At 40.3% G+C, this 25,732-nt stretch overlaps 1 protein-coding gene across 1 annotated transcript in view; it reads right to left on the reverse strand.

Moving 5' to 3' along the window:
- Positions 1-13,993, reverse strand: part of ptn (pleiotrophin) — a 44,037-nt gene extending 30,044 nt beyond the window's left edge. Inside the window, exon 1 of the mRNA XM_015028758.1 lies at positions 13,790-13,993. The gene's annotated coding sequence lies outside the window, so the exon portion shown is untranslated. The remainder of the gene's footprint in view (positions 1-13,789) is intronic.
- Positions 13,994-25,732: the final 11,739 nt, after the last annotated feature.

Genomic DNA, 25,732 nt, shown 5'->3' on the forward strand with positions numbered 1-25,732 from the left:
CCCCCCGCATGTGGAGTCGAAAACACCCTATTGGTTTTGCATCTACAGCATCTGCTCTCTGCAGCGGCGTGACGAGCTGCATCATCTGGAAATCCATTACGTTTCAGGGATGGCCGCCGCCGAGTAAAACCTTTTAATGGCTAACTTTGGAGATTTGGTGAGAGGTGATTTTCGACAGCTTTTTCTTTTTACATTTGCACTTTTGTCCTCTTCTGTTAGGAGTTTTGTACAGATGGAAAGAAGTAATTGACCTGAGTAAAATGTCAGGGACCATTTCAAATTTGAAATTGGTGTCAAAAACTAAAAGAAAAAAAGTGACAAAAGAAAAACATGCTAATGCTATAAAAATAAGGCCTATTGAGTTAAAACACCACATGGTTTGTAAAGATCCTGGTCCTTATTAAAACTAGTATGTAGTGAGGCAAAGTCAGAAGTAAAGATAAGCTATAAATCTTTGTGTTTGTGTTAAATGTTGGGCAGACCAGCACAACTAGAGGGAAAATGAGTTGCAGCTGAAAGATATTTAATGAAGTATAAAGCAAGTAAATATATGAAAAAAATCAAATGTATTGGTTTGTAACCATTTCAATATTTATTTAAAAAGTCTATTTTTAACTCAGTGAGTTATAAGTAAACGGTTACGGTGGTTTGTCAAACTGATGTTAGAGTGTAGTTGGACTCCTCTGGGTTAACCGGTCAGATGTTGCGCGTCGTGTCCTGCAGGTTTCAGACGCGTCGTTTGTCCCCACAGAGTTCATTTAAATGGCTAAATCACCTCCTCAACATGTGTTCAGGTTCCACACAGGCCGGGTAATGAACCGATCACTTGATTCAGGCGTGTTGTCCCAGTGTGACGACTAAAACCTGCAGGGTGGGCCTGATCCTAACTGCCGTCACTTTGTCTACGGTTGTGTCATTCTGCCTACCGACTGCTGCCAGGTTCAGCTGACAAATGCAATGTCCCACTGCACTTGTACAACATGATATTAGCTCCACTAGTCACTGGTTTTAATCTCCCTTTGCATTTTTTTGGTATCAAGATAATTATCATCTGTTAACATGGAGCTAAAAGATTTGGCCTCCTTTCAAAAGTGCACACTCTTTGGTGCTTCAAGGTCAGCAGACGATTGTATTTAAAATTTCTACTGAATACTAAATATGTAAGGACTCTCAAAGTTAAAGGAAACCTTCATAAGAGTCTAATTTTAAGGCAGAGACGTTTTTTTACAGCAGAAAATCAGTTACATTTGAAATGACAGCTGTAAAGCTGCTCCGGTTCAGATAATAACTGGTAAGAAACGACTCACTGGTCACTTGTGAAGACAGAATAAAAAATGTGAGCCTGTTCACCTCCACACCTCTCCAGATCAGTAAATCATTATTTCATTTCTTTTACAACACTGAGTGGGTGATGTTAATAACTTCCCAGTCCTACCTCCAGTTCTTCCGATGAAAGGTGAAAAAGCAACTAATTTTAGACGACTGAATGGTGCAGAATTATCACACGTGTCGAGACCAGTCTGCTTTTCTTATTAACGTAGAGCAGGCATGTTACTATGAGGGGAGCTGCTCTGGTCTCCTTAGATGTAGCTGTCAGCAGAGGGCTCTCATGATCTATCTGTAACGCCTCTGACCTCTTCTGCAGTAAGAGTGTGGAACATGCACACTTCCTCTTCCCCTGCTCATGCAGACCACTATAAAAAAGTCATTTCTAAGAGTATTAATCATTTGACCGCATTTTTATTACACTTAAACACGTTGGTTCAGTCAGTCATGTTCATTCCCCGTTCATTTTGTGTGTTGTTCAGCAGTGGGGTTGATATTTCTTACCTTTATTGAGTTATTTTATTTTTTTGCAAATATTCACTGGTATTTTAAAATATTGTTTTGGGTTGACCACAACTCTGATCTGTTGCGCCTTCAAATTAAATCTGCCAGGGATAAGAATCACTTATTGTCATGAGTTGGCGTCCAGTTTTAATTGCTTAGCTGCAGCAGCAACGCTAAAGTTTGGACATGTTAGCATGCTAGCAAGTTTAACAGCTAACAAGTTTTTATCCGTCTAGATTTGGAGTCTGGTCTGTCGATCGAAGTCCCAATGGTTACAACATTTTGTGCGACTTTTTGTCGTTCGGCCTCAGGTGTGCTAAACCTTAGTTTGGTTGTAGTGTGGAAATCAGACTCACTCGGTGACCTCATCAGCTGCATGCTGGCCTCCACTGGGGGAAAATAGTTACTGCCTGAGGGCGAAGACGCCGAGGAAATGCAGAACTGATTTTTAAGGGAGATTTTCAAAGGTAATTTCATCCGGTCTTCGTCGATGGAAGATGTCAGCCGTATTAGGGCTTCATTTGAAAGTCTCATCCATGTTGACGGGGAGTTTTAGGGTGCGCATCTGCACAGAAATGAGAAAACCCGAGATCCTCCGTTGCTGCTTGTGAATCTGTGTGTCTCCTCATCAACACTCCTTCTGGCAGGCTTTGAATTATCTACACTCATTCCTGCCTAAATTGCTAAAATATGTTAGAAGTTGATCAAACAGAAACAGTAGAGTTTCCTCGATGGGCTGGCGGGGATCCGACATGAAAACAGAGAAAGAACAAAGGCTTCCCGACGGTGTTAAAGATGCCCGGACCACAGAAGCCCATCACAGTTTATTCCATGAAAGACATGAAACACCTGCCAAGTGCAAAAAAACCTCTCAAACGTCAACAACCCAGCCTCCTTCACAAATGGTGTCAAAACGCAGACATTCTTCCGTTTGAGGCATGAAGCCTCCGCTTCACTTCAACTTTATTCTCAAGCTAAAATGCCACAAAGCATCACAAATCATACATCACATTATTTAAATGAAGTCACTTAATTTGTTTTGGATTCTTACTTACACTTTTTGGTCTCTAGTTGAAGCGTCATGACCAACTTATCAAGAGATTATCAAAGTGATGCATATTTTTATGTCAAAGTTCATTTCTTTCCAGCCCCATACGTTACTATTTTTTTAATTTTTTTGTTTTGGCTGATGTTTCTGTTGGATATTATTGTCCAATGGATGGAGACATGGACGGACAGATGGACAAGGAGGTACAATCATCCCCACCTGTTCACACTTCAGACTGTGAATAGACTGAAATCCTCTATGATTCTTTTCATAGACGAAATCTGAAATACTAAAAAGAAAATGTAGCTTGGAAAAGGTGAGATACTTTTACTGCCATTTGCAAAGCAGCCAATCCAGGAGCTGCATTTTGTCCCTAGGCTCTGATTGGTTCCAACGTGGATGACTGTAGATATTGTCTTCTGAAGGTTTCCACTGTCCATATTGATGCATTTTAAGGTATTTTAGCTGTTTGAACTATTAAAACAGGCAGTTTTCCTTTTTTCATCATTTGAGTCTGGTCATCACAAATGTCAAGGGCATTAATTATTTTTACTTTTTCAGATTTTGGGGCTAAGAAAACCCCCACTTTTGCATTTTCTTTTGTTCTGCTCACAGCAGCAGCATGGAACCTCGCCTGTTGCCTCTCTCTCCGACTTTTCCCGGCATCCGCTTTATACCCTGAAAAGTCACAAATGCCAACAGGATCTGCAAGGAAGCTGCAAACGCCGATTAAAGCAACCAGTGAGCAACAAATGCACTCATCACATCTGCAAACGACCTCAACAGGCTGCTTTAAAACGCGGCGCTGTCTGTGTGTCTGCGTGTTTATGAGCGTGTGGAAGCAGTCGGCGCAGTCACCCAGGAGGGCATGTGCAGCACCACAGACATCCACCGCCTGAGGTCTTCTGACGTCAGCCGGACCGGCTGAGGGGAATTCAATACAAAGCCTCCACACTGCCTAATATATTCAACGATGAAATTGCCTGTCAGTTGTTAGCTTGCGGTTACACTGATTGCTAGAGGTGATACATTCAACAACAAGCAAACTAAAGCATGTTTAATTTCTTTCTTGGTGGAGTTTGTGCACAAATTGTCGATCTTTTCAGATTTTTTCCCCTTGTAAATACATTTTGGAAATGATATATAAATCATCCATGTGTCTCTTACTGTTAAACCGTCACATAAAATTCAGATGAAACAGTTTAAAAAGTTCTGCTGGAAAAGAGGAGAAAATGATTTTCGGAGGTTTGATTCTCCCAAATAATTACCCCCCCACTTAATGAGCCTATTCAGCTATTAAGAGTTAAAAAGCCTAATATTTAAACCCCATTTTACATTGTAATTCTGAACCTTTAAAATTAGCATGTACAATGAGGCATGGCTTATTCTCTGCGAGCCAACGTCTGTGCTCACACAGTCCATTTCATTGTTTGGAAAATTACACCTCACAGATGGAAACTATCCACCTTTACCTTTCCTCTGGAAAAGCCCATTTCCTCTCATAACAACTCTAACAGCCATATTCATCTGTCCAAAAAATATATATATTTACCAGACCATCAGTGAGCTCATGTTGAATGTGACAGAAGATCTAAATAAGTTGGGGGGTTTATTTTGCAGCAGGGACAGATCCAATCATTTTCATAGTAAAGGCAGCAGTTTCACTGAGGAGTTTCTAAACATGCAGTGGATGGGAAATCACATTTCCCCTCTGCAGAAAAACATTGCACAATAAAATATTTAGCCCTTCGAGAATCTATTGTAAATAATAGAAACATAATCAGAAAGATGATTAATGTCTTAAAATTTGTCTTTTATATGTTATTGGTCAAAACTTCCTCAATCATTTACACAAACTTTGCTTTTAGATTTAATTTGGTCCAAGGTATTACTGTGTAGCGTTTGCTTTCCAAAGAAGTTCCCCCTTCTGTGCTTAACCGTGTCTCTCTCCTGACATCACTGAATCAATTTCTGCTCCAAACTTATCGTGCTCATGCTGTATTTCCTCAATTTAAAGCACGTCTGGGTCAACAGGCCCTGCCGTTCTGTCTTTAGGTCCGTCTCTTCCCGTGCTGGAGTCTTGAAGAAACTATTGTTGCTATTGACTTTGAAAACCACTAGTGGATTAAATGCAACACGTATCTTTCCAAAGACTTGGAAATCTGCTTCATTTCCCTACATTTAATCGTGCCTAACTGCTTTTCCCATCGTGTTAACATATATGGTAACGCTGGATGTGATAGTTTAGTCATAACACTTAGTCCATGTGGCAGATCTTTGTGTATTATTTCAGTACTTCTTTTGTCCACAAAAACAAGTGAAAAAGCAGCCAAAACACAACCAGTAAATCTAAATTACTATTGATCAAGCCCACTTTGAATGCCTGCAGCAAACCCTGGCTCCTTGGAGCTAAAGGGTAATAAAGTACAATTTTAGCACAGGCAAAAAAAAAAAGACTAAAGTCTCGAGAGGAGGTAGAGTTTGTCTTGCAGTCCAAAAAGTTGTGGACTTGATTCCAGTTTCCTCCTGCCACCGAACCCCGACTGTCCAACTGATCTGTGAATGAATGTGTGTGTAACTGGGATGAAGTGGCTCTAGTGCAAAGAGCTGAGAGCGATCGGTGTGGGAAGAAAAGAGCTGAATGAATTCAGTCGACTTGCCAATAACTCAGAGTGGAGAGAAAACATTCCAATCTGCCCCAATAAACCAGCAAAGTCATTAAAAAGTATTAAGTCAGTAAATCTTTGAATAATGCATCATGAGCAGAAGGGGCTCACGCAGCAAAGTCACCGGGTTCAATTCCCCACAGCACCGCAGTTTGCATGCTGGTAGCCGGAGAGCATTGATGTCCTTGTCACAGTCCTGACATGTTCTTCTGGTCGGTCAGTTTATTGTCTCCTGAAGCCAAACATGGAAGAAAGAAGGACCTCAGGGCTGGGAGCCCTTCAGATTTACGCTGAACTCAGATTCGCTTCTGTATTTTCAGATGATAAGGTCACTTTGCTGCTAAATTTAACTTTTTAATTCTACAAATGAAGATTTTTTTTAAAGTTCACTTGCGTAAAAAAAGAAAAGAAAAAAGAGCAGTAATGTTGCTCCTCATTTAGTGATATTTGTACCAATGCTCACATGCACTTTCTGCATAAATGTTTGCAAAAAATAATCAAACTTAAGTGGACGACTTTCACCACAACATGAGCAGTTCAGTCCCAGAGGGGAGAAGCCATGTTTATGTGAAAACACTACAGCAGGGCAGAGGGGACACTTATCCTTTTAGACACAAATGCTATCTGAGATTGGAGGGAGGCCAAACAAATACTTGTCATGGTCTCATTTTCATGTAAAAGCACCAAAGGCAAACTGATTAACATTTTTCTCTGCAGACCTTTTCAGTAAAATATCTGCAAATACTGTCAACGTTTATGTAGAAACTTTATGCAACTCCTGCTACCATCAGATAGCATATTACACTGCAGGGGATGTGTATGGAAAAACTGCATTTTAAATATAAATGAATCTGACATTTGGCTGTTTACATCTTCATTTTAGGAGGGATGAGAGAAAATAACCTTCGAGGAAGGATGTGCTAAGGATCCCATGTCCTTGAGCGAAAGCAAAATTATCCAATCAGAAGCATTCGATAAATGGGCATATTGGCTTTGTACAGTAAAAGCAGGATGTTTAATGAAAAGATTAGCAAAGATGAGACCAGAACAAGGCAACATGGCGGAAGGAACCAGGGAAGCAGAAATGAGGATAGACAAGCTTTTATATAGAGGGAGGAATGGAGAACAACATGAGAACCAGACCAGTCAGAGGAAACGGTGCACAGCTGAGGAAGAATGCAGTCAGAGGCAAATGAGGAGATGAATAACAGCTGCGCAGCGAAGTAAAGTTTATTCATAAAGCACTTTTCACTGACACAAAGGTCCCAAAGTGCTGTGCAACATAAATCACAGTTAAGATACACAAAGTACGAAACCGAGCAAGGCTGATGAAAGGTGAAAGGTAGAACAGAGGAGGTAAAGAAATATAAAAAGGCCTCAAACTAACTTTAATAACAGAAACGCTAAACAAAGGAAGCAAATCCAAAACAGAAGCGATGAAAATAAATGAACACAAGAGGAAAATCTAAAATGCCGAGATCTGAGCAAATAAACAATAAAGAAATGATCAAAACCGAACATCAATGAAAGCCCAAGTTCAAACACCAGCATCCGAACAGAAACCTAGAAAAAAAAAAAAAACCTAATCCATTTTTCCTTTTATTTTTCGCCCTATTTTCCATCACAACTCTAGTCATATTTTTGCAACCACTAGTGGCTGTTTTGTGTCTCTTCATGGCCACAAATGTAAAAATGCCTGGTTTCACTGCAGCCATTATTCCTGGCTTTATGCGTCAATTTGTTGATTTCATCTCTCCTGAGGTTTGTGATTTTTTAAAATCATTTTTTAACTAACATGTTAGTTAAAAAATGCAATTATTTAGTGTGGTATTATTGTAGAACTATGTTTTTTTTTTAACTTTTACAAAAATTTCAGTACATATCCTGCTGTTTCTAAAGCAGATCGAAGGACAAACAAGAGCTGGGCAGATGCATGACGACTTGATAAAGTTTAAACGCACAAAGGGTAAAGCATGATGCAGGAGAGGACTCAACAGAACAGGAGTGATGAAGGGGATGAGAAACAGCTGGAGCTACGTCCAGAAGAGACAGATGACATAATGACTGGAGTGAATAAGGAAATAATCAAAGTTCAAACACAGCTGAAACCCAAACACTCCTGAACTGTGACACTTTCCAGGCAAGAATATTTTTGCAAGGCAACGTAACTCCTCCAAAGTTTTACCAAATGGGAGTAAAAGTTTTAAAAGCCCCAATTACTATGGTGGTAGTTTATAGAAAATTACTTGCTTGCTTTTTGAGTCAGGTCCAAGTGGACATTTAAGCTATTACCTATGGGGAATATTGTGGTCAGATTCATTTATCATCTCTTTTGGTTGCCCCCGCCGAGTTGCAGACCTAAAATGATTCAAGGACTCAATAATAGAAATTTATAATATGCTTTTGCCTCCCTCTCCCAGGCTGCTGCACTGCCGTCGGCACGGACTCAGCAGCATGTGAACCGCAGCTTTTCCTTGCTCTGCACAACTCTAAGCTCCAGCATGGACACAGGGCAAGGTCGCAGCTCCGGCCCAGTGTTTATGGTCAGATGGAATGTGAACTCTGGGTGAAACAAAACGGAGAAGTTATAATGAGGCATCCCCCCTCTGTTTGCTGTTTGTTTGGACAGACCGGCTGTCTCACAGCACAAGCTGTGGAAGGAATACTAATGCACATGAGTAATGATTCGCTCTCCGTTCCTCCAGATCTCATTTGCCTTTCCTCTCTTTCTTTTTTACCTTTTGCTTCCTCATGGATAAAGTGTTTACAAGAAAAGGACTCAAAATGCATAATGCATGTCTTACCAATGACACATTTAAGGGTATTTAGTCCAAGAAGATGACACAGTTCTGCTAGACGGTCCTGTTCTCTGATCACTCACCGGTGGGTGGACATGAAGCCATCCTTTCTGTTGGGAACCAACGGCCCATCTAATCCTCTCTTCATCCATCATAGGTATTTAACTAATCAAATCCTGGTGCCTCATCATTTGTGCTGCCCCACGGGAAAAAGAAAACTTCCCACAGCAACAGCAATCCCCCCAACAGGGATGATTAAAACCAGCTGAGACTTAACCAAGCATTACACCCCACAGAGAGGAGGAAGGAACTGTTTTTAATCTTTTTTTGTTATTAACTACTTCAGATTTGTCCCTTGAAAAAACTGTCCAGATTATGTATATAAAAATAAAATATAAGGAGGAAAAAAAGGTTTCAATTTTTGTCAAATTATCAAAAATTTGACATTAAATGTGTTGTGTTATGTGTTGCAGTGGAGTGGAACCTTACTATTTATATCATGAAATAATTGTCACTTCCTTTAACCTTAGCTTTGTGTGTGTGTGTGTGTGTGTGTGTGTGTGTGTGTGTGTGTGTGTGTGTGTGTGTGTGTGTGTGTACAAGCATGCAAATAGCAAAAAGAAGTAGAGGAAAATTATTTACAGAATTGATATTGCCTCATCAAAAAATACCTGGAGTCTTGCTTAGATTTTTTGTTTTCCTGCAACTCTGAGAAATCCTTGGATCTCCCATGGCAACCATTCAAAGGTACCCGAACACTTGCTCTCACAAAGCACCACCCATTTCCACAAAGATCCTCCTCCAAGCTGCAGCCTCCAGCTGAGCTTTCACCACACAAAACACCCCTCCCCATGCATTCCCCTGCCAGCTCCTTCAGACTAGTGGCAGCAGCAGTTGGCAAACACCTGGTGGAACGGTGCATCTGCTGTGCTCATCATGCAAACCGCTCCTGTAAGAACGGTTGTAAACGGCACAACTCAGGATAACAGTTACTTGATTGCGCAATGCGTATCTGGAAAATACATAATACAATCTGGTCATTTTTGTGATTTTTAGTCTGTCTGTCTAGAAGCTCAAGAGGTTGAATTTTATCAGTAGGCTCTGCATCTCGGTCTGAGCAGCTTCAATGTGAATAGCTCCGTTTTGTTTTTTGCCTCTTTTATAGCCAACACAAATTTTGACGCCTTGTGAGGTTAAAAATCTCTCTGCCGAAACAATTATAATATCACTAAAACTCTGCTGGCGGGCTGCTGCTCACTCCCACCTTAAACACGGTCGCATTCTCCAAATTATACGAGGGTGCATTGATTGTGCCGATAGATTGCAGCAGTTATGTGGAGCTTTGGCAGCCTATTGGCTTTATTCGGTTTAATACCTTCAGGGTTTACTTGTGAACAATTTAGCAGGGTTCTGCATTAGGAGTTGCTGCATGCTTCCAAGTCGATGCCTCTGCAGCATTTTAACAAGAGCTGTATTCACAGAGGAAGGATCACGTGTGTCCCATTAAACTGACTGTTGCAGTTAATTCGCTCTTGGAATCCAGATGTTTTAAAAGTGATCTTCGACTGCATCTTTGGTACCTTCTGCATCCCAGGTGTTTCCCCATACTGACGTCTCAACCCTCACAAACAACCTTCAGTACTTATATTCCCCCAGGACAGTTTTGCTAAAAAATATAACCCTATTACACCCATGTGCGGTTCTCATTCTGCATTTTTGCTTGTCTCAAACAGTTTGAATGTGGGCCCAGATGAACAATATCACATCTTTGGCTGATATCTAAGAAGAAATTCAGCATATATTATTAAAACATGGATCAGTGAATATGTCAAGAGTCAAGTATGCCCTGCTGTGTTCGATTGCAGAGCTTCACCTGTGCAGAATCACCGTTTTGTTTTCACCGCACTTCTGTTTGACCTCACTCGTTTTATTTTCAGCAGTAACAAGTATTCAACAGAACAGTCTCTGAACCCCTACCTCCGTCCGCAAAAAAACTGCCAGTTATATTGCCACAACCAAACAACACAAAGAAAAGTAAGTCCAAGAAGCCCAAATAGCAGTTTGCTACTTCATATTTGATTCCAAAGCGTAAACTCTGCCCAGATTTCTGCATGTTCTGATATAAAGTACAGGCTGAGCAGATACAGTCCTACCATTCTCTCTTATATCAAACATGTCGAGATGTAGGGATTAATAAATACGTAATGCTTTAGTGCTATCTAGTTGCTCTTCCAACACTTTTCAGTTCCCCTAGGTAACATCTTCGTTATTGGTTTTCTGTTTTTAAGAACAGAAAGACAGCGTAATCACCTCAATTCAAACTAAACGATGGCCAAGGAACAAGGAATCACTCCTTTAAAGGTTGTGCAAGAGGCAAACCTGTAAATATAATGCATGCAAGTCTTCCAAAATGTCTCCACCAGGTTTATAGAGACAAGGAGAAACTGTAAATTTCGCCAGCGCAGTAGCCACTGATCTAGCTTTCTGTAAATGTCTCCACCGCCAAATCTATAGAAGCAAAGAATGAGACAGAAACCTTTAATTCATCCATCTTCTGGCAAAAAGAAATACAAAATTGCAATCCCAAATCACCCCAATGAATAAATCAATCAAAAAAGAATGTGTGGACTACAAGCCATTGTCTTTCTAGATTGAAAGCTTCTATCAGTCAACCTCTGTTTTGAGTTGCAAGAAATACCAAAAAAAGGAATCTATTATCCTGGTGGAGTCTGAGAGAAGTCCTTCCATTAAATGTAAACCTTGTTTTGATGTTCATCTTATTTCTGGCAAGTAAAATCACTAAGTGACTACTGCAGTGGTGAAATTATACCGGGCTTAAACTAGGTTTGTCTGATATTGTTGGAAGTAAGCATAGGTTATGAAGAATTTGTTTGAGTTCTAAGGTAACAGAAAAATCTAATATATTAACTAAATATTACATTGCAGCAATATGTTTACTTCTTAGGTATCGAACCTTACATGCAGCCTTGAGACCTTTACCCTCTCTCTTTTTTAGTCATTTATTGGGAGGTCTGGGAAGTGTTTGTCTGGATCTGGGCATGTGTACAGGTATGGGGCTGCAGAACGAACCACTAATGAGCTGACTCATTACAGAGGAAAGGAAACATGACAGCGAAAAAAAGCACCCTGGAGCTAATCCAGAGAGACCAGCGTGGAGGTGAGGGGGTCAGCTGTGTGTGAGTTGGTGAAGGTTGATTACACACACTCAGTAGAATGTCTATTCTAACACGGTGAAGCTCTAGATGTGATTAAAAAATGGGAAAAGTGGAAAAACTGGAGATATTCTAGAAAAAAATGTAAAGTTGAGAGATAGTAGGGATGTACTTCAACACGTACCCTTTACAAACTTAAGAAAAAATCAGAGCCTTCTCACATTACAGCTCAAGACAAAGGAGATCAACAAGACAGCATTTGTGGTTCAAGACACTCAATGTGTCACACTTGATCATAATGATCAGCTGCTTAATTCATGTCTGAGAACGTTTAATTTTGACATTATTGTTAAGTGCTTTAACAAAATGTTTATTTTTAAAAGCAAAGGAAAGAAGATAACGTGTACACGTTAAAGATTTGAACATACTAATGAACTACAACTCTGTGTTTAAAACCCCTTTGTAGGAAAACTTAGCTAAACATGGGTAATCCTTTTTAATTTACCCTTTTACAGTTGGAGAATTTGCTTTTATTTTGGCCAAAGGAGCACAGAAAAGCAAACAGCTGAAATATATTGTCGGATATTCTTTTAGTTCACTTTTAGTTGCCTGCTATTCTGTCATTTCTGCAGCATGTCTTTGGGAACTGGCTGCTAGACGCATGGCTCATTGACAGGTCTCTTCTTTGGATTCTTTTCCACCTCCTCCTTTCCTCCATTTCTCTCTTTTTTTCCCATCCTCCTTTTCGGTGGAGGCCCTCTGGACCCCATCCTGTTCATCTCACATGTGAAGGGTCAGCGCTTACCTCACAAAAAAATAAACCAGTCTCTCAATGTGAAGACCTTTGTGTATGTCTGGAGTCCGCCTACCCTTCTTCCTCTCTATTTTTTCACTTACTTATGCCCTATAGAGAAGAACTGGCTCCTTTCATGGTGCCTCCCTCCCCCCTGGAGTGGACTTCTGTGGCCCCTAACAGCACATTTCTATGCCTTATTGCTCCGGCTCCTCCATGAAGACCAGTTCAATCAAAGGGGTTGTGAGAACACAGAAGGAAATGAACTGACTTTGTGCTTAAGCACATTGACGTATAGGCAAGATCATGTGGTGAGGTACGTGGGGCAAGCTATTAACAAGAGAATAGGCAAGAATGTGCAAAATGTCACTTAAAGGGCTCTGAGGGTCCATCATGGAGGGAAAATGCCAGGACCTGCTTGGTAGTAAAGCGGTTTTATAAGGTTGACCCTGCTGGTTGTCGTCCAGCTTAATCCTCATTGTGCTCCAACTTCCTGCGGACCAAAGCAGGTTTCTCAATCTCATCTCCACTTCATGTTTAATCACTCCCCTGGCCTTTCATTAGGACCACACCGTGTGTTGATTGTAGAGAAATGAAGCGGACACTTCATTTTAGGCAAGAATGAGCAAGAGGAAGCTTTTGTCCCCTGAAGGAATGCTCATAAGACAGAGAGGAACCCTGTTTGGTCTGACTTTGGTTGCTTTACGAGGCTCTGAATAACGCCATGGCAACGCAAGCAGAAGGTCTCCTGGATCACATGGCGCTGATGCAATTCAGAAGAGAAGGGTTTGTCATTCTAGTCAGGCCTGACCCAAATTACAATATCCTGAGAAAATAAAAGTGGTCTTCATCTACCAGCTTACATGCACAAGCCGACTTAATTGGGTTTGCATATTTTTTGGCTGATAGCAATAATAAACAAACATATGGATGTTTGAAGTCTAATCACTGAGAAAACGGGCCTGTTAATGATTTAACACAACACTGTTTAGCCCATGGCTGCCGGATTATTAGTGCTTTCCAATTGTTTACCCGGTTTGTCTACAAGCCATTCTCCATCTGCGACCGTAATTCTCAACGTTTAAGCTTAATAATCTTTCATTTTCATGTGTTTATTATCTTTTATCAACAGCCTCAAGGATAAATTAAGCTTGACATGGACTAACAGCAAAAACCAATTAGCAGCATGTCCACACAGTTGACCAAAAGGCGAGACGTCAGTACAGATCCAAAAGAGAAACTTTCCTCGTTTAGATTTGGTTAAAGTTCTTTTTTTTTAGTAATTACGGACACGGTTTGAACACCAAGATCCAGATGGGGAGCCTTGAAACCATTTGCAAGAATCAAGACTTGCACAAACTCCAACACTGAGAACTTTTCTGCTTTCTGTGGCTGGTCAAGTAACAATCTCACCAGCTCATCAGACCTGTAAAAGCAACGCCTCTCTGTGTGCATCTAAAAGAAAATCAGAATCCACTTACTTTGCTCTGGAGGTCTGGTAGTTGTATGTCAGGGTTTTGAAGCAATAGTTTCTCAAGACTCTTTATCTGCACCTCTGTCCTGCTGTCCTTTCTCTCCAATACTATTTCCCTTTGTGGGCTGAGCAAACGATGGTTGTGCAGGCTTTTTTTTTTTTTTTCTTTGGTTAGTACTGCTTGGGTTGAGGGGAGGGTTCTGGGGTGGGGTGTTAAACTCTGGGTTTCCTGACTCGTGATCAAGAGCTCATTACCCCCCAAGGTCACTCCAGGGACGCCCTGCCTGGCACTCCCCGAGACACCGGAGAGAAGAGGGGAGAGGCAGGATGAGAGAGAGAGAGAAAGGGCAGCTAAGAGCCCGAGTGCACAGGGAGATCCATGGGGACCAGGAAGAAGGAGCTGGCAGAGAAGAGACGCAGATAAACAGAGGGAAAAGTGAGACAATGAGCGACACTGATCCAAAGGCCAACGGAGAGGGCAGATAGTCAGCAGGCGTGGGCAAACACAACGGAATGCTGCACGAACCAGTGGAGTCAAACCGCGCTGTTATATAAAATATGGTGTTGTTCCATGGACAAGTGGAAGACAGCCAATCAATGGAGTATTGACCGAAAAGAGAGAAAAAAAAAACTGAGCAAATCTCTGGGTTTGTCTAGTACGAAACACTAATACTTTGTCACATCATATCATTTTTAGTGTTTTTTTCTTAAAATACAGATTCACAATTTTGAATTTTACACCAAGTCTCTTACAGGCACACATCCTGCAAAGTCCCGTCCCACTTTCTCGGCTCTCGGGTGTCGGGACGGGCCTTATATAAGCAATGAGGGTAACACTTTATTTGAAGGGGGGTGAATAAGACTGTCATGACACTGTCATAAACATGTCATAACACCTGTCATGAACATGAATAAGCCTTCATGAATATTTATGACTGTTGTCATAAAGCATCATTCAGTAAATTATGACACTTTTAATACAAAGTTGACATTATTCAAAATGTCTTTGTTATGACAACTTGACATTAACCAGGAAATCATTACTGTTTAAGCTTTACCTTTAATAACATAAAGATACCTAATTTTTAAAGTGCAATCAGTAATAATTTTATAACAAATTTATATCAGTAATGATTTCTTGGTTAATGTCAAGTTGTAATAACAAAGACATTTTGAATAATGTCAGCTTTGTATTGAAAGTGTCATAATTTACCGAATGACACTTTAACAGTCATAAATATTCATGATTTCTTATTCATGTTCATGACAGGTGTTATGTCATGTTTATGACAGTGTCATGACAGTCTTATTCACCCCCCTTCAAATAAAGTGTTACCGCAATAAGTGAGCAGGTGATTAAACAGAAATCTAGCATCAGATGTGATTTAGATCTAGCAGATGTTAGCTACTTAAATCAGTTGATTAATTGAAGTTGTTAGTCTCATACTTTGAGCTGCTCATTAAATGATCTAAATTTGCCGCCTTCCTGTTCTACTCCTCTCCGATTCCTTCCCAAAGATCTTGTAAAAGAAGCTTGTCGATAAATACAGGATGCTCTCAGGGTGTCGGGAACGGCAGATGGCTGGAAATGGCCCTGCAGAGCGTTTTGTTACGGCTGTGAAAGCCTTGATTGACAGATTACGACACACCCAATCAATAACATGTGCCATTAGCTCTGTCCACAAAGCCCAGTATACTGATGTCGGTTTGCCTTCATAAACTCTCTGAAGTCCACACAAAGAGGAACGGCCTCGCATGCGGCTGCCTCGCCACCCTTGGGGTATTGATTGAGTGCTTTGGATGTTTTAATTCTGCAGTGGATCAGGATGCCTCCAAGAGTCATAAAACACACCTCTTTAGGACCGACAGATCAAAGATTGCTCTTTAGAAGCTATGCACAGCCGTTCATAATGTAAATATTGATCACTATTGGAATTTGTTGTAATATTTACTGAAGTTGGACTAAGATTTGAGACATACAGTCCAAGTCTTATTTTCTGCTACGTAATTTTGCTGTTAAAAGTATGAGGATGCTTGATGTATTTCAAGAGGCTTATATTCATATAAAAAAAAACACAAGTCACACTACTTGATTTTTTTCCCCCCCTCAGAAATAAAATGTAATTTTGAAAGAGAGCAAAACAGGTGCAAAGTTGAAAAAAAAAATATTACTGGGCGAAAGGGCAGTATCACAAAAATGATGAGTAAGAAGGTGCATCCAAACAAGCTTTCATTCTAACTAAATATAAAATGAAAGCAGACACCAGGGTTAAACTGAATCAACTTTTGACGAGATGATCAAACGGCAACAAAAAAGGCATTTTTTAACCGTTTACGTCCATCTCTAGAATCACTACAAAAGATTTTTGTTGGGTGTAAATTATGAAGTGTTGGGAAGCGGAGGATCGTATTGCACTGCTGGGGATTCCACCATCAACTCCATGATGGTCAGTAATTAGTATGACTCATAGCCTCCTGCTGATAAACCCACACTCATCCACACTTCCTGTCAACTCATACATTATAGATTTCAAAACCCCACTCAGCCCCACCAACATGCACAGAGCTTCTCTGGCGATATTTTACCCCGACTGGGAATCCCTGCTTTGTATTCACAGCACTTAAACCTTTTCACACCAAGGTAAATTACAAACACAAACCTAAATGTACTTGCTGAGGTTGTAGAAAGTGGGCTGATTTCACGCAGACTGGAAAACCAACCACTTACTCTCTCAGGCCTGCAGTTGGATTCACTCTTTTATGATAATTAACTTAGCTAATGTAGGTTCTTGGCACCAATATATCATGAGGCTTACAAAGCAAATCATAGAGAATATGCAGGATATACATCTCAGACAAAGGGGGTTTGATGTATGCAGGTCCAAGGAGAAAAGAAAGGCAAGATAAGAAAATCAGAGCATTCTAGCAAAAGGACACTGCTAAGATGGCAAAGATGCAGCAGAAGCAAGAATTCAACCATCTTTACCAAATCAGTTTAATAAAATTACCAACAATAGTCACAATATTCAACTAAATTTCATTGTAGTTTAAATGTGATCCTGTTATCTTTTGAGCAATAAGCCAAACAACGCAAAGTGATGACAGCTCTGAACTCTGGGAAAGCTTTTCTTCAGCAGGGACAGAGGTGCTTATAATGTCTGGAGAACTTCATTTTCCGGAAGGACAACAATCCTGCAATGCAGCGGTTCAAATCAAAGCAAATGTTAGAAAATGGAACAATCAAAGCCCAAACTAAAGACCAATTGAGAGAACTTCAAATTTAGCCATCAATTTTGCAAACAATGGTGTAAACGTTCAGTCTCTAGTTGTGTGACAGCGACAGAAACGTGACTGAACTTTTGCAAATATGCACTACTTAATATTCAAATCCAGACTAAAAACCCACAGCTGCTTTTGAAATATGTTAAAACTATAAAACTAGATTTGATTTTGATTTATTTTTAGTCACAGAATGACAACGTGGAAAAAGTTCACACTGTTTATGAGGATGTACGCTGGGCGCTGCATGGAAATGACAGTACACTCATGGATAGTCACCATTATCTGCCTTTTTTAGTGTTTTCCTTGTATCAAAAGATCAAAGAAAGCTCCACCAGAAATCAAACTAACTAAACACAGAAACCATCTTTATATTAAGTCCAACTGCTGCCTCACTTTTATTCCCCCTAACTGGCTGCTGTCATTATGAGTCTGAACTGAGCAGCGGTCGGAGCTTCAGCAGCGCCTTTCATCCAGCACATGTCCACCGGCAGTTCAATAACGGGAGTGGCAGTGACTGGGCTCCTCTTTGGTACGAGTCTGATGAAACAGAATGAAATCAGCCTGTCAAAGTCGCTCACCACATTCCAACTACAGATTCCGACGGCTCTCCCTCTTCATCCCGTCCTTCCTTAACACAACACACAGATGAGAGTGCCAGGAATTGGCAGAAAAGTCATTTTTCTACACCCTTTTTTTCTTTTTTTTCCCCAAGAAAAAAAGCAAGTATTCAATTTGTGCAACAAGTCTGGGAGGAAATGAAGATTGAATTTATGTCTTCAAGAGAAAGGGAAAATAACTGGTTGAGAATCAAAAAAAAAAAATTTCTGTTGTGAGACAATCAAACGCAGCATATTGGCTCTGCTTATAATATCATATTCATTCGCCGTAAGAACATTGTGCACAAGCAACAAATAGAGCAGCAAATGCCTTGATAGTTTGCCTCAAAGAAAGTAACATGCTGCGCTTCAAAGTACAGACGCCGACGACACACACACACACACACACACACACACACACACACACACACACACACACACACACGCTGATCATCTGCAGTGCCCTAACTGGCATTTAAATCATAGGTCAACCATATTCTGGGCTAATAAAACGAGTCAAACACGTTTATTTTCACTTTGATCGAAAGTTAGTACTGAAGGGAGTTTCCTGAAACATCTACCTTCTTTATTATGAAAAGATGCAAGAAGTTTATGTAGATTTTAATAAAAAATAAAATAAAAATGTTTTCATATTGTGTATGAACAGCACTGTGATAACATACATGCCACCTTACAGATTTCTGCAGCTTCTGCTCTGTTGAGGGAACACGTCGATATTTTTTATATTAAACTATGACAGGCTAAGTAAACAAGCAATGTCGTTTTTAAATGTATATTCCATTCATTAAAAGAAAACCGAACAGCTCAGTCTTGCATGAAATCGATTAAAATGACGGCAATGAGAAATAATGAACCGGCTTAGTTTTTATTTCAGGTTAGATTCGATGGCACGCATAAACTGAACCGATTTTATGTCAAAGTATTAGTTTGAGGATGTAAGAGGTTGCATTCATTTTCTTAAAATTTCTCCAAAAAATGTTTTTTTTATTATCATCTTTAGCTAAATTGTTAAGGATGCAATCACATTTAAAATTGGGGGGGAAATGATCACTTCTGTCATGGAACTATAGATGTATTGATAAGTAAAGTGTGCAGTCCAACTGTACCAGACAGTAACTCAATTCCAGTTTTATGCCTATGATTTATAAATTGACTTGATTCCTCCAACTAATAATGCATGATAACTAACAATCACCTCAGTAAATGTGAAATTCATCAAATTCTGAATTCACACTCTTTGTCTCCACCTAATCAGTAATAAACTAATTCCACTATGTTCATTCAATTTCACAAAATCCTCAATTTCATTTATAAGTCAGAAGCTTTTGGTTGAAAACATGCATCTTTGAACAGTAAATTGATTGTTTTTCCAAATAACCTTTTCTGGGGTTTTTTCACTATATTTTGCAAAGTCAAAGACGATTAGATTTTGCAAACTCTGAAGCAATGAATCACCGTTTGTTCATTCAGGACTGCACGTACATTCATATTCAAGTCTTTATGGGATATTTAACCTCATTTCAAAACAATTTAATGGTTATTAGCAATGACACACTTGCAACAGGTTTGTAATGGTTAGAAGGACGATCAGACTGAAACTGAACGACTGTTCCTCCAGTTCCAGAACGCTTCTTTCTAAATGTCAGAGTCTGAAAACTTGGAACCGGTCAAACCAATAGAAATCAATTCCAGTACATGGTTCAATTTTCAGCCCACGCCTCTGAACTTTCTTAGCTGAATAATAATGCAGCTCAGACCAGATAAATCAAACTCAGACTCTCCCTCCGTGTATAAGAATGTCAGGGGGGAAAAAAAGCCTCTCCTGGTGAAGCCCCCTTAAAAGACCACAGAACTTAATTTATGACTGACAATTAATCTGAAGGACCCAAAAAAACCACTCCAGCACGGGCGATGGAGCATGACGGCGCCGGCGAAAACACCCCTTACCCGATTCGTCTCCAAGCCAACACTCTGGCCCCGTCGCCCAGCATTTATCTGCCTCCATACGCTTCCTTGAAAAACTCATTAATCTCTAATGGCTTCATTTGGTGTTCCCAGTATGGCTTGCGTATGTTCTCATTAATGACTTTTCAATCTTGCGGTGTGGAGCAGAGGCGAGATTAGAAAATGTCGTTTTTAATTTTATTTCATAAAGTCACTCCGTCTAAGGAGAGTTTGTACCGCATGCGAGGTTTCTTGGACGTAACGATGATGTTGCGGAAACGAAGATAATCAGTGTCGCTTAGTCGCCTTGTATGAAAAAAAAAAATAATGAAAAATTTGAGAAATAGAACCATGTTATAAATATTGCATATTGGAGAACATAATAGGACATTTTTACGTGACACACAGTTATAGTCTTGTCCTCAACTGTTGTTGGGATCCTAAATGTTTTCTTTTTTTCTTTTTCTGTACTCCATATTTCATTTCATTCTGTCCAATTCAGAATTTCAGTTGTCAAAACAACCCGGAGCCAGAAAAATGAAAGAAAGTGCGTATACTTGAATGGATCTCAGATGGCAGGTGCACAATGGCTTTGAGGCCTATTAGCGAGGGAATCGCTGTGAGAGAAAACGCTACGCAGACGGCACGACGTGGGCGACACTAAGAGGGAGGTGAAGAAAAACCTAAGTGACATATCATTTTCCCAGCTCTTTTAGGAGTAACTTTGTGTCATTCAAAGAAGAAGAAAAAACATGGAGCTCTGTTCTTAAGCTCAAAGCGCCTTGTGTGTTCTCGGCAGTCACCTTTAACAATAGGATTAGTGCCAGGCTGGATAGTGGGGGGGGGGGAGGCAGAGGAGCGGGGGATGAAAAAAAAAAAAAGGGCCAGGGATCGCTGCTATCACTGATGGAGCCTGAGCCCCTCAGGGTGCTCCTCTCTCTCGTTTTGATTTGTTTTCTTGTCATCCAGTCTGTAGCCAGTGGGCTGCGATATGTTTGCTCGGCACTGGCTCCAGCCTTTTATCTGCCGATTGAGAGACAGAAGTAAGAGGAATAGCTCTGTGACCATGCACTGAACCTGCTTTGTCCAAAGTGGCTCTGACAACAGATCCGCTTTGGTTGCTACAAATCTGATGTTCCTGAGCCTTTGTGCCGATGATGGGAGTTTTTCCTCTCACACATGCAGCACTTTGTGTTTGTACCCCTTTGAAACCATTTGTATTTTGTCACATTTCTGTGTGTCTTTTGGGGATTTCTGCAGTAAATCAACACATTCAAAAACCACTGAAGGAAACGACATGAAAACCTTTGAACGCAACTTCCTACATCAACTTTTAGCAATTGTGCGATTTTCCAGCACTTTCTCCCACAAGTGCTGGAATCACATGCTTGGTTTGGTTGCATTTACCCAGAATCCCCTGCACTACAGTCCATTTCCTGGTCTCCAGCCTGCTTGACATCCAGATATCCATTCTAATCCCACCAGAGTTCAAGTCAACCAAACTGAGGCCTGGTGCTTTAGGCGGACCAGAGTTTGTTCTTTTGGATCTGCATCAACACACATTTACACCTTCATAAAAGAAGCAGACTTTCTACACAAACAAACTAGAGTTTGCTTAAAGCAGACTAAACAGGGCTGGTGTGAATGCATCCTAAATTACACACAGAGGTGGATTTATTTAGGGGTATCCGAGTTAATATCACTTTCATTTGCAGAAAACTTTCCTTACACTTCACAACACGCCTCTAGTTTATGTTTGCCTCTCACAGAGATAATTGTGGTTTCAATGTGGTAAAATCTTAAGTTAAATGAGTATAAATACTTTTGTGAGCACTTCATACCCACTTCTGTGGGATGCAACTTGTCCTTACTGTGGCTTTCTTTTGCGAATTAAAGAAGCAGCAAATAACGTCAGAGTAAAATACCTCTCTCACTCACCCTGCTCGCATTTTTTAAGTACAAGGACAGGCATAGAATCTCAATCGATTGGAAAATAAATTACCAGCGACATCCTGAGCAGAGGGCCGAAGATTAACTGTAACTGCGGCTCAATCTTCGCACAAACGTACGCAACTTTGAAGAAAAAGAACTTGGCTCTGCATCAGAAAGTGTTTGACTGATGGGAAACTTTATGCATTTGTCTCAGTTTTTGACTTTCTCTTGTAACAAACATTTGGTGAGACAGCTTAAAGGTTTGTGATTGGCAGGGGGCCCTCTGCCTCATTTCTCCACTTGTGCACTTCTCTGCAAATCATCCGAGCGTTTAAACACACATCAGCTTAGCAGGCGCTTGTTCTGCCCTTTGCAGGTGCTCACTGTCAGTTCAGGAGGAGGTAAAGTAAATAAAAGTCCACATGACAACAGAGCTCAGACCATCTGCAGCCGGCACTCTGCAGACTGAAGCCTTACTGTTCATCCATAGCTACACACATGATGACAGTGCGTCATCATCAAGTGAAGGGCATGATTAGAAAACAAAAACAGCAGGGAAGTGTCACGAGCTATTAAAATCCCACAACGCATGCACGTCACGTCTACCTGCAGCATTTCAAATGATTTCCTTTAGTTGATAAAATATAATCAGTCTTGATTGAATGTTGTTTTCTTGTTTGTTAATTAGGAGTGTGTTTATCGGCTCGCAAGGCTTAACGATGATGCAAAGAGGAGGCCCTAAAGCAGCACAAAAAAAAGAGGTCTACCAGACGACATTTCAGAAAACTTCAAACAAATGAGCACATGCATGAACGTCTGAGAAAACAGGATCAATTCTGGAAGACATGAATGAAGTAGGTAATGTAACATATGACGCTGCAAGAGGAAGAAATGCTGCTTTAGTTTTCACACATGGCTGTTTGACTTGACTAACAATATTTCCAGCAACCAAATTTATCCTTTTCATAAGTGGTAAAGTAGTTCAGTTGAGTTCTCTAAGCCAGCTGACAACCAGTGCACAGCATCACTACTGATGTCACGAAGTGGGGTTGTTGGTGGTGAGGAGAGACGCAGAGAACCCAGGTTATGGTGAAGATAATGAATTTAATGATGAAAATAGCTCAACAGTCCATACAGGCAGCACGGCAGAGACTAGCTCACAGCTAAGTACCGGTAGCAACTGATTCACAGGACTAGACACGAGAGCTGACACTTCCAGGACTTTAACAGTTCTACTGGCGAGTGACGGAAACAAACACAAACCAGGACTTAACAGTTCTACTGGCGCGTGATACAAAGCAAAGACGATGACGAACGACGACAAGGAACACAGACAACAGGAGGGTTTAAATACACACGGGGTAATCAAGGGAATGAGACACACCTGGGGAGCAATCAACGGGGAGGACAGGACAGAGACTCACAGGAACACAGGACTGAATAAACACAGAAAAACTCAAAATAAACAGAAAACCACGGATCATGACAACTGATGATTATTAACCACACAAAACCTGAAAGTTTACTTGAACCTGTACCTGAAAGACAGAGTTAACTTTAAAATCCTCCTGAAAAACTTAAGTTGGGCTTTTCTTTTTATTTCATATAGAAATAAAAAGCAAAGAAAAAAAAGATAAAGCATAGCTTTGGGCAATAATTAAGGGATTAAAACATATAGATAAAATCAAACTTGACCAAAAGTAATTGATTTTCAAACAAAAAGTTAAAATTCAGAAAAGATCCAAAATGTTTTCTGAATTTTAAACATTCAAACTCGTGATCTCCTGGTAAACGATAAACATCTACAGCTTTCTTCAATATCGTTCTCTCCTTAAAGGAGAAAGCAGACGGCTTTGAAGTACGAACAGCTTTCTGTAACGAAGCGGAAGCTTCTCAGACGAGTTCAAACAGATTGACCACATTTCTAAAGAGAAACAGAAGGTGCTCTGCCACCTTACTGCCTTAAGTGGAGGAGTTAAAGTCGTGTTCATAATAGAGGGCAGAACAGACCGGGTTTCACTTAATGGCGGGTCAGATTCCAAAGTCTTCCATTTTTAATGCAGAATTTCGCCCTGCTCTAAGGGGGTTCATCATCATTTGAAGTGCACGTCTTAAAACGGTCATTTTAGTGGTGATTTGGCTTTGGCTGCAAAGTTAATCCAAGTTAATGCAGTGCTTTGTCTGACGGTGCATGTTAAAGCTATTCCTCCTAAATGTAGCTTATGTTGTCAAACTGCCTCATCTGGCAGCAAAAGCATTTTTTGGTCACTTTCTGTTTCTTTATTCGATTCTGCCTGAATGTGTGCATGTATTTAGTTTGCGAGTCTTATTTCTAAGTTCTGTCATGCACACGAATATTGATCCCAGGATGAAAAATTGACCGCTGTGCGCCGCTTGCATTCGGACGTCACGTTTTCTGATTGCCTATATTTGAAAAATGGCTCAAACAAAGCAGCTGCAGGGATCCATGTTTCATTCATGTTTTAGTTAGCTGGATTTTTTCAGCTGAGCAGAACGAGGGGAGCGCCGGTCACATCAACGCCGCCCAGCATACAGATGAGGATGTGTCTGGTCTGAGGCGGGAGCTCTGTGATTCTCCCTTAATGAGGTTCAGCAAAGCCCAAGTCCAAGCAGGTTAAGCTGGCCTTGTTGACCTTTACACCTCATAAGCATCAGTCACTGCAGCCTGACAGACTGCAGAGAGCAGACCGACGCTCCAGAGACTTAATTTGAGGATAACCCAGATTTCACTGGATTTTACAGTTTTCATACCCCTTAAGTTTTTTTCATGCTTTTTTTTTCTGCAAATGAAACCCTGAAAACTGTGGTGTGAATGTTTTTCCATCTTCCCTGGGTCAGTACTTTGTAAAAGCATCTTTCATTTTAGTTACACTGCCAGCTTATATCAGGAACTGTGGTACCTAATCAAGCTTTAAAAACCCTGACATATTGGTTGAAAGCCAAAGAGAGGTTACTTTATCTGTTTTGTTATGGTTTCCCGTCTTTATTGTAACTTGTTGTTTGTGTTAAATAGGTGACGCCTGTATTATAGTCTGTGCTTCCCTTCGAGGGACATCTCTTGTTCTTATACCTGCCTTAGGACAACCAATGAAAATTAGCTGTTGAACTAACTCTTACATATTTACATTGCTGCTTACTGCTGGCATGTTGATTAATGTGCATTGTTTTAATTTAAATAAATGCATAAATTAAAGTATAGAATATGTCTTTACCAGCTTTGATTCAGGTGAAAGGATGCATCTAAATGTTTCAGGATTGCAGCTAACCCACGTCCTTGTATATAAATCAGTCCTTCTCAAGCAACGTTAGCCGCAGTCAAGAGTTTTTATCTTGCAGTTCTCTCTCTGTTTCGCAAATGAATCACATGATGGTTGATTAGATAGAAATTCATTGAAGTAAGCCTCTCAGTTCTGGTGCAATGCCTTGATAAACTTGTAGTCTTCCGCCTCGGGCATCGACTGCTGGAGGGGGCGCTGCTGCAACCAGAAGAAATAACTAAATACAATGAAATGACTAATAGCAGAAATGTGCATTCCTGACTGATGTCCTTTTCTCCTGGTCTGTATTGAAAATAAAGCATTTAAATAATAAAACCTGCCTCCCGATGCCTCCGTTATTCCTTCCTGATGCGCCTCCCACAGCTGGTAATTAAAAGCAGTGAAAATTGAACCTCTACCCATCGTGACAAACCTGAAACAGCTGTGAACTGATGATATCATCCGAGTTTATTTCTTGTGGAGTGTTTCCTCTGTGAATAGGCTGAGAAGAAGCAACACCAGGCATGAAGTGGTTTAGTTTGAACAGCAAGTGAGTCTGCTTAGCTTTTCTGTCAGTCAACTTCCTTCATTTCCTCCCTCTGCATAGAAATGTCTGAATAAAAAATGTTCACATCTTCAGACATGTGAATCCTGTGTTGTCCTTTTATTTATGTAAATCATCACAGAAACCTGCAAAGAATTATGTTTATTTCTGGGTTCGCTTTAGTATTAGTCTGTGTTTAATCTGACAGTCATTGATAATCATACTTTATGCATTCCCAGGACAGAAATGTATACAGCTCTAAACTGTAATCAGTAATTAAAGAATCTCTCTACTATCATTTTTTTAATAATTATTTTTCTTCATAAAAAAAAAAAATCATTCCGCCAGACATC

Source organism: Poecilia latipinna, unplaced genomic scaffold, assembly GCF_001443285.1.
Source record: "Poecilia latipinna isolate Pla-1442-1.1 unplaced genomic scaffold, P_latipinna-1.0 Scaffold9, whole genome shotgun sequence".
Classification (NCBI taxonomy): Eukaryota; Metazoa; Chordata; class Actinopteri; order Cyprinodontiformes; family Poeciliidae; genus Poecilia; species Poecilia latipinna.